This window comes from Lactuca virosa, chromosome 2 (assembly GCF_052849685.1).
Source record: "Lactuca virosa cultivar CGN04683 chromosome 2, Lactuca_virosa_CGN04683_v6, whole genome shotgun sequence".
NCBI lineage: Eukaryota > Viridiplantae > Streptophyta > Magnoliopsida > Asterales > Asteraceae > Lactuca > Lactuca virosa.
The window spans coordinates 248,490,856-248,499,474 of record NC_136427.1 but is presented as its reverse complement, the minus strand read 5'-3'; the positions used below and the strand labels follow the sequence as shown (position 1 = coordinate 248,499,474).

The 8,619-nt window shown below is 30.6% G+C and overlaps 1 long non-coding RNA gene across 1 annotated transcript; it reads left to right on the top strand.

Moving 5' to 3' along the window:
* Positions 1 to 1,260: 1,260 nt before the first annotated feature.
* LOC145160722 (uncharacterized) lies at positions 1,261 to 4,953 on the top strand. Its single transcript, XR_013738210.1, has 2 exons — positions 1,261 to 1,571; positions 3,678 to 4,953. It is a non-coding gene; the product is annotated as an uncharacterized LOC145160722 (long non-coding RNA).
* Positions 4,954 to 8,619: the final 3,666 nt, after the last annotated feature.

Below are 8,619 nucleotides of genomic sequence, written 5' to 3'. Positions count from 1 at the left end.
GCAAATGAGCAAGTACAAGTATTAGTAGCATAAAAAATGCTTTCATCATCATTAATATGTTTGCTCACGACAATTATGGCCTATCGGAAGAATCAATGACTATATCTTTGATGCATTGCTATTACTAGTACCCGTACATATGAGAATTATTAAATGGATAGTTGTAAATAGCCCCAGGGCTATGGAACAAAGGAGTATCCCAAACATATTGGGGTGTTGAAGGTGATTTTCAAAACTCTCAAGTAGGATTCGAACCTACGACCAATCGGTTAACATCTGACTACTCTACCACTTAGCTACTGAGGAACAACGAGAGTATCGATCTCATAGAGTTCCATTCATGTTCTCAACTCATGGTCAATATGAGCTCGAAGCTTCTTACGTAACTCTCTGAACTTATTCATAGTGGCTCCCTTTCATGCCTCATTTTATAGGGAACCTTAGAGTGACTCTATTTCATTATATACCATGCGCATCCCTATTACATTCCTTTAACATCATTTTTGTGTCATTAACATAACATATAACCAGGCCAGCCCAATAGGAGGGCAAGCTGGGTGACGACCCAGGGCCCCGTGTCTACTTGGGGCCTAATTTTACATTTGTTGGTATTATATATATATATATATATATATATATATATATATATATATATATATATATATATATATATATATATATATATATATATTGTACTTACCAAATAAATTCGCAAATTGATTATTGCATATTTGGTAAAGGCGTTTTACAAACAAGAAAAGGGCCCGATTCCAATTATGATGTATTTTCGTTTCCTAAATTTTTCTATCGTTTTTATATTTTTTTAATATTAAAATCATGTTTATTTGGGGTTGACTAAAAAGACATCTCATTTTACAATATAGACACCCTTATAAATAGTTAATTATAAGTTAATTTTTTATAGAAATGTCAATAGAGTGTCTAACGGGTGTCTTATTAGCAGCACCCTTATTTGGCAATAAAGTTTCTATACTCAAACCTAGACCTAGATCTCTATCACGACGTAATTTATTTTCCTAAATTTAACTCTATTATATATATATATATATATATATATATATATATATATATATAAACCCTTTTTTTTCTCCTTTCGCCTAAACGAAAATTATAGGGTTGGTTACACGCCACGTAACCTAGCTTTGAACGACGCAATGCTTCCTTCTCCAAGGTATCGATTTTGTTTTATCACATACATTTTGTCATTCTTGTTCTCCCTCCTTGGGGTTGAGGGTTCAAGTCCCGTCGTGGACATAGATGGATTTAAGGAGTAGTTTAGGAATAGGTTAGATTTGCTGTTTAAAAAAAAAAATGATTAACTTACCATCGTGGGAATGAACATGCCATAAAAACCTTATCCTCTTTTTAAAAACCACAATTAGACACCGTCTTTCCATTCATCCACCGTCTGTCCTCTTTCAATCGCAACTCTGACTTTCCAGAACATCTCTGTCTTTCTCACCAACAAGAAGTCCAACCAAATCATTTACAGAAAGAACTACTGATTTGGCGGCAATATATGATTCATCTTCCTTGATTCGTTAACACAAGTTAGAATTCATTTACTTTTGATTTCAATTTTTGTTTTAACTATAACTTTGAAGTATCTTTTATATAATTGAGCCACTTATTCATTTATATTGATTCAACCTTGTTTATTTTAAAGTTTGGATAACGAATTATTGAGTTTTCTATTCTATATGTTCAATTGAGTCATGAAAAGGATTGAACAAGAATTGTGATCGTTAGATATGTTTGTAGAAATATGCGTATGTGGAAATTTCTATGGAATCCTGATCATAATTGACATCAAAACTAAACTATTTTTCTCCATGGTTCATTTAACTATGTCATCTTTTACAACTGCATATCAGTTGGGCTATGGACGCCAAGTGTTTGATGAAATGTCTAGGAGACCGTCCTTATTCCACTGTCTCGACTTATTACATTTGCTAATAACGTTTTACCCGAAAATTAAAAATTGGCAGTTTGGATTAACAAAATCTTTTGGATGCTAATTGTTAGAATTGTTAAAATTGTTCCGTGGTTCATGGCTTTCACAATAAAAAATACAGGTAGAGTAGTTACAACTTCCTTTTCTTTTATGTGTACGACACTAAATAAAATAGACACATATTGATAGTATATGGAATGCTTTTTCAACATAGTATTAACGAACATAGACTTTGGTTTGTTGATTTTTAAATTTTGTTTTGTTTAATTCTTAAAGTTTTTTTTTTCGTACTTTATGGAAATATTATTGTAAGGGATTTTACCTTTAATCCATGGAATAGGTACCATTGAAGACACTCTTCTACTAATTGAATTAAATTTGAATAGAAAAACATAATTGAAATCCTTACCTAAGTAAATGTATTGTTACCGTTATTTAATATCAATAATTATCCCCCCAGTGTAGCATACTTAATAGAATAACTATTTAATTACAAGCATGGTTATTTGTTATTTCCATTCCTGGAATCCACCTTATAATTGCAGCAAAGAGGAAAAGTTTTAATACTTTATGCCCATAAAAGTCATCCACATGAACGTCAAATATACCCAAACATCCCTTTGTCAATAGTAAATATTTGATCCCCTTCAAACAATTAACAGAAATTTGTTTATATTTTAATCTCCACAAACAACCGTCAACATCCATATCACCATAAACCACTTGATGTTCAGCAAATAATAAATAAACAAAAAATAAAAGCACAACGGACTATGCTATAATTTTATATGTTTTCCCAAATCATCAGTTATGTTTTAATCCCTTTCAAACAATCAGCAACACTGTATTACCATAAACCACCTGCTTTTCAGCATATTAAAAAAATTCAAAATTGATTTTGAAGTATTGAACTATTGTTATCCAAACTTCAATAGACTATTTGATTTTCGAGTACAACGTCCTAAGGGAGGAGGGAGTCGTTCCCTCCCAACCCACCGAACCCACTGTCACATTAATTTTTCTCTTTTATTTTTCTTCATCTTTCCGAACCCACAACACGCGGAAATCCTATCTTTTTGAACTCACTCAACCCACTCAATTAAAAAAAATACAAAACAACTAAGATACACGTTTTAAAACACATGGTACAAGAGAAAATAAGAAAGAGAAAGTAGAGAGATGATGAAGTGGGTTAGTGAAACCAATCAACCCACTCGTTGAAGCGGGAGTGGTACCGCCGATAACTCTATTGCTAATTAAGATTTTACATTTGATTGTTTTGTATTTTTTTTAATTGAGTGGGTTGAGTGGGTTCAAAAAGATATGATTTCCGTGTGTTGTGGGTTCAGAAAGATGAAGAAAAACAAAAGAGAAAAAGTGATGTGGCAGTGGGTTCAGTGGGTTGGGAGGGAATGACTCCCTCCTCCCTAATAACAAAATTGTGAAAATCCCAGACAAGATGGAGTGGTGATTGGTGGAAGACAGTTAAGCAAAATTAGTATGATAAAAAGGAAAAATAACAAGTAGCTAATTTCATTTCTAGATAAGCATCTCTCTTGTAAATGAGATACCTAGGTGAATGCAGTGACAAGTTCATGATAAACTGTTGATGGTTGATCAAATACCTAGGCTATCAGTATAATACCAATTAATTCAGTTGGAGCATGTTACATTTTCTCTTTGTTCTGTTTGTTTGTTCCAGGGTGTTCAGCTGTCAATAAGTTCCAGAAGTGCTATGAACACAGTCAAAATGATGATCTGTGGAGTCACTTCATAGTATGCACACAATCTGTTGTGTAAATGCCCAAGTAACTTCTAAAAGATTATGGAAATAACCATCTGATGAGTTTACTTTGGATTACCAAATATTGACTATTGTTCATTGTCTAATGAAATATAAGGTATATGTGCATGTTGTAGTGATAAAAATGACTAACATGTAACGTACATGGCAGAAATAGCAATGTACTTTTCAATTTTTTTATCTATGCGTGACTGGCATACAAGGTCCATGGAAGAAATAGCAATGTACTTTAGGTGTAAGCTGTTATGACTAGAGGATTAAAGTTTCATTTTATTAAGTTGCATTGTTAATAAATGTGCAACATTTTGACAACCTCCCAACTATAGGTTTGTCGATTTTGATAACAAAAAAAGATGCACATGGTGCTATTTGTGAAGTTGGTCATATGTGTACGCACATGTTCCCTCTTTTTTTCAAATGTTGTAGGCTTTATGTGAATTGTGTTTCCCCTTTTTAGTTCTCATCTTTTATTCAGAGAACCATTTATGATATCCGTGTCGGAACCCCGGTGAGATAATCTTTTGTTTGCAAGTTTTGTTTGATCAATTACTTCTTACACAATCAAATTTGCTATCACTAACACTTTCAATATGTACATACAAAGTCATGGTGTTTTATTATGCTTTTATTCTTATTGGTATGAACTATGAAGGTACAAGAAGATGATGATCCGTGGTAATATCATGTAAAATATTTACATGTATGATATAATAAGAAGAAGACTAGGAATGGTTGTTTGTTGGGCATGAAAGAAGAAGGTGTTGGATGGATAGCTATCGTTTGTGGTTATGGTGGTGTGGTGGGGCAGCACTAACACCTTTTTGGCAGCAAGGGATGTAAGCACCATCACTAGATGACAAGTAACATAAAAATTATGTTGCTAATACATGTGGACTTAATTTCTTTCTTGAGGTTATATTAAACACCATGAGGGTCAACTATTACTTTTTATATGTAAATCATAGTGGGCAAGGTGTTAATACCAAAAATTGTTGTTGGGTTTAGGCAAGTATGTCACATACCCTCTCCTGACCAACTCCTAATTGAAACCACCAGGTCTCGATTACCGAACCACCCATATGGAAAGGCCAGTGTAATATATTATTATTATTATTATATAGGTTTAATCGTTAGTGCTGTTTGCAATTTGCAAATGGATGAACTCATTTTTTCATTTGAAGACATTATTTAGCATTGTACTTTAACTTTTAAACTTATGCAAATTACCCAACAAATCGTTTGAAAAATCCACCCAACGATCCATGGGTCGTGCTGAGCACGGGCCTCTGAACTTTTCTAGTATATATATATATATATATATATATATATATATATATATATATATATATATATAGGGAAATGATCAAATGAGAACACCTAAAAGGTTGAGAACGCAAGAACAAGTATATTCATTTGTAATTTCATGCATTCATTTGTGGAGAAATGATAAATTTTTACACACAATCAACATGAATATGTCTTTTCTCTTCAATTAAAATTAAAGGCGTAAAAATTTATCATTTCTCCACAAATGAATACATGGAATCGCAAATGAATATACTTTGTTCTCGCGTTCTCAAACTTTTTGGTGTTCTCATTTAATCCTACTCCTATATATATATATATATATATATATATATATATATATATATATATATATATATATATATATATATATATATATATATATATATATACTTTCTATTCATACCAAATACAAAAGGTTTTCCTAAATTTAAATTTGGTTTAGGTTAATATAAACATATTTAAAAAAAGTTCATAGCAATTGTCTTTTATAGAAAAAGAAAACATAATTTTGATCTACTTGGTGAAAAAACTTAAAAACTTTATATAAAAATTAGCTCAAAATTAAAAATCATACGCTATTTTGATATCGAGGTGCTCTTTATATATTTTATTTTTGCCCAGTGCTTAAAAAATGTTTGGACGGGTTTTACATATGACATTTTTAGTCTATCTCATTCCTGAGTAAAAAAACATGGCAGGAGTTAGGGTCCTTGGAGATATCATCGGAAATGCAACTCAAACCATAAAAACCCTATTTTACTTGTCATAATAGTATTTGCTGTTCAAAAAAAAAAAAAAAAAAAAAAAAATCTTGTCATAGTAGGTAATAATGATATGTTTTTAAACAGAAACAAAAGTTCAAGAAACCAAAAAAATAAATCGACAATATGTACACGGATAATAGTTTTTTTTACCCTGTTAAAAACTTAAAAGCGTAGTATGTATTTAATTATTAAATATCTTATTAAACAATATAATAAATCAACTATTATTATCCTCTAATGAAGTAAAAAATAATAATTTTAAGATGACGTGGGAATTGAACTCCATATCTTTATTTGGTGGGGTTCTAATTGAATACTTGTTTTATGGAGTAGGTTTTACTTGTAAGCATTGCCCTTTTAGGGTTACCGAGGTTATTACTTGCCTAATAAGTCTTATTACTATATACCCTTTTTATCTGCATTTTAAACTAACTTTACCAACAAATTCTCCTTCCCTTCCAAGAAAAAAATAATCGTAATGCTTGATTTGATACATAATTTCATGAATATATTAAGTTAACTAGGTTACGACCCGTGGAAACCACGGGTAAGATAGAAAAAAACAATATTAATAATTAAAAATGATAATAGAAAATCAAAGATTTAAAAAATTCAATGAAATTATTAAGATATATGTTTTGTTTAGACTTCTATATTAGTAATTATTTAGAAATAGATTGTAATAAGAAGTTAATAACTTGTTACATTTTTTGTCATTTTTTCAAATTTGGTCCTTTGTTAACATGGAATTTTACAATAAATAGCAATCAAGTTTTACATTTTTCGTGTATATTGAAAATATATGCATATAATATAAACTTATAAACCATAAACGGGAACATATATCAATTATCAATTAACCGTATATTTAGGGATGTGATTAGATAGGCACTAATTATTGCTGAAATTAGCATATTTTTTTATTGTGTCAAAGATAAAATCAAACTAATTTTACCATTTTTGCCGTTAGTAATTTGAATCCATGCACACACAGTTGATTAGTAATCAAATTTCCAGCAAAATAGAATTTGACATGCAATCTCCATAGTGCAATTCCTATAATTTAGGAATACACTCTTATCTTCCAATTTTAAATCCGAATTTCCAGCAAAAATAAATCAACTTAATTGCAATCTATATCATACCTTATATATTGAAATCTATATCAAGGAGGGGCAAAAACGGTATTTAACATTGGATGAAATCAGTGTTTTTGAAGGGACACGTGGCATATTACTTTCGTTTATTAGATAGGGAGATTATCAACTTCAAATTGTGATGTAATTTTTATTAATTAGGTGAAAATAAATTGACGGTCTATAAAATGTCAATGTGGTGATCGATCTCGTTTGTAACCAAATGTGTAACAAATGAAAATAAGCATGTGATCAATAGCTTATCACAACTAACGTTCATACCATCACTGTATAATCCAAGTGAATAGATGATAAACTCATGAAACAAATTACATAATTCAGACAGAAAAGTTGTGATCAATAAAAATGAGGCAATAAGTCTAAGGCCAAACATGGATGAATTTGAGCTATAGCTCTAGTGTTAATGAATTTATGGAGCTATAAAAGTGGACGGGAAGGATCACAATGATGATTATATAGAGACCAACAATAATATGTTGGTCTCAACTACATGTTGAACGACCTCAAATGGTGAATTACTGTTGTTTAGCTTCGATATGTAAACAAATATCAATAGAAACCTGTATATGATTAAAATAAATGTGATTTGGTATAAAAATCATCATAAACAAACCAATATGGGGATAATTTAAAATTGAGTATTAAATATTTAAATAGGTGAAGGAGCCGATGTTATATCAAGTACATACCATATAAGTGTCATATCTAAAACAATTTAACTTGAGCGAATTTTTTTTTTTTGTAAATACGATAGACTAGAGAAACAAAATAAATATGCTATTAGTTTATGATCTTAACCCTAAATGACGAGTCAAATAGAAGTCACGTAGACCAAATGGCCTTTGGCTTAGTATCAAGAGTTAAAAGAATATACATAAATTTAGGAGTAGAATAGTATTTTCATATATAAGTTGTTCTAATAAAAAAAAGTCAAGTAGATGACTTTACTAAAATTTGTTGATTAAATCCGTCATGGGCGGGCGACATAGTGCCAAGTGAAATATCTTTATAAGAACAACTAAGAAGGTTTCCCCGTGCGTTGCGCGGGACAGAAGGTATTGTTTTTCTGTTGATACCCATGTGTGGTAGCATGTTACTTTCATTTATTTTCCTATAAAATCACTATAATTTAAAAAATCTAACTAATTAAAGTTAACACACGGGACAAAAAGTGTTACCATATGTGATTTTAGGGGCAAAATGGTCATGTTACATGAACCACCATAGGGAAAAAAATGTGAACAAATGTCATTTCAAGGCAAAATGGTTATTTTACATCAACTTAACATCTATTGTCAATTATGAATCTTATTCACCCTTCTTTGGCTTTTCGTTTTGCGATTTCCTCCATTTTCTCCACCTACAAACAAATTTTCCCAAATTAAATTATGTGGAAATTTAGAAATATTCTTTTCTTCCATCTAAAATTTATTTAGATACATAAATCCATGTCAATAAAACACAATTGATTGTTCAATATTTGAGAAAAACATATATAGCAAATTAGTTCTTGTAATGGTCGTGTTTCTCGCTAGGCATTAATAAGATTATGTAATAGTTAGGGTCAACAATTGTGACATAATTGATGTAATAAAGAAGAATTATGTGAAT